Raw genomic sequence first — 1,928 nt, 5'->3', positions numbered from 1 at the left:
CTAGCCTTCAACAGTCAGGGTGAGTTGTCAGCTTCTTCTTTGGTCCCGCGGGGTGAAGGCCCTTCTAACTCGGAAGTAGGGTCACAGTATACGGATACCCCTGTGATAGACAGGGATCTTTCTCTTGTTACAGGTGAACATTCTGAGGGGAAACCTGCTTTGTGCAGCCTCCTTCATCACGTACTCAATCTTCCACATCGCCTCCTTCCATCGTCTTCTTCCATCGGCCTCCATCGCCTCTCATCGCCTCCTCTCCTCTGCAATCGGTACGATTTCTCCATTTCTCCCTCTTGTTTCTTTGCATGCGTGCGATTTCTTTGCCTCCATTTCTCGTGAGATCTCCTGTGGGAAACCACCATACTTTGTTTCTGTAGAGCAAAAGTAGCAGTAGCAAGTTGTCCATATCGTCTAACAATGGAGATCTAGGAAGAAGGAAGAAGCGTTTCTCAAGTTCTCTACGAGACTCGTCATCACGCTTCTAGACCTTACTCTTCCAATTACCCTCCTATTCATCATCAGGTTCAATTTGCTTTATCTATTCAATCATTATTTATTACTTCATGATCATGCTTTAATTTTTCACAGTTTAGCAGTTGTAATCGAAGTTTTGATTGAAATTCTAGCTAAATGAAGGCACTAAAGGAAGTCTCCTCAGGTTTCTTTCCACGCAAGGTACATTTCAATTCTCATCTCTTTTAGGAATTTAAATTGGCTGATTATGTAGTATTTGATTTGCCGGTGTATTAATTGAAATCCTGATTGCTCCATGTGTTACGAAAACTAGCTGCACTTTGACTTTGAATGCCATAGGAATTGATTTTAACTTCGACATTGATATGCATTTTAAGTTTACGGAGAAAGTTTTGCTTACTACATTCCACTCTTATCACGATTTCTTTTCTTTTTGTCATATTGGTAATCTTTTGGACTTAGAAGAATAATTCTATGACCTTATTTCTTACTATTATTTTGGTGATTGATTGGAATTGGAATTGATTGTGGCTGGCTCGTCAACACCCTTTTGTCAATTTTTTGGATTTATATTTAATGTATTAAACTTGATTACAAAAACTATATAATTAAAATATATTTTGGTTGATTTATTGTCATTTTACAATCATTATATGATATAAAATAACATTTAACAACATTTAAGGGTAATATGGTCATGTAACACCCTCATTTCAAATACAAGGTCTCACGTAATAAGATAAAATAAAATCAAAATTCTAGTGACTAATAAAGCTTTATTGCAGCAGAAGTCTTACAATAATTTAATCGTAAATAATATCTCAAAACTAACTCATCCCATATCGGGTTACATTACATATAAATTCAATTAAAATACTACGGATTTTATAATTCATAACTCGAATAAAAGTTCTATTTCCTACGCAGAATATTTGCCCTTTTCCGTTCTTGAATACCCAACTCCTGAGATGCATACTAATAGTCAGTTTTATAAAGATCGGTGAGTTCATGGTATTTATGCACAATCATACATATTACATCATGCATAAAATAAACAATACCCCAAATAAAATAACATGCACATTTGTTTCAAACCCTTTTGAAATAATAATGAGATTTCTTAATTTCCCGTCGGGTTAAGGTCTTACCGTCATCGGCACTTCCCCGGGTTACACGGTTATCCCTTGTCCGGTTACCCCTTCCTAGGATGTGTCATCTCTTATGACTTTTGACCCCTTTCCATACTCGACAAAAATATAAATTCTTTTATAACATGCTAATTGATGTTTAAAAAAATGTAAACAAATAGCATGCAACCCACAATAATAATTCATATACATGTAATAAACCCATAAACATGTACATAAAAAAATATATCGTAATGCTCAAATAATTTGTACATAAGCATGCATCCCAGTTAAAGTCTCATGAATACTCACCTGACTGTGTAGATTGTC

This window comes from Cynara cardunculus, unplaced genomic scaffold (assembly GCF_001531365.2).
Source record: "Cynara cardunculus var. scolymus isolate 2C unplaced genomic scaffold, CcrdV1 Un_Scaffold_1176, whole genome shotgun sequence".
Lineage (NCBI taxonomy): Eukaryota > Viridiplantae > Streptophyta > Magnoliopsida > Asterales > Asteraceae > Cynara > Cynara cardunculus.
Note: the sequence above shows the minus strand (reverse complement) of the source record.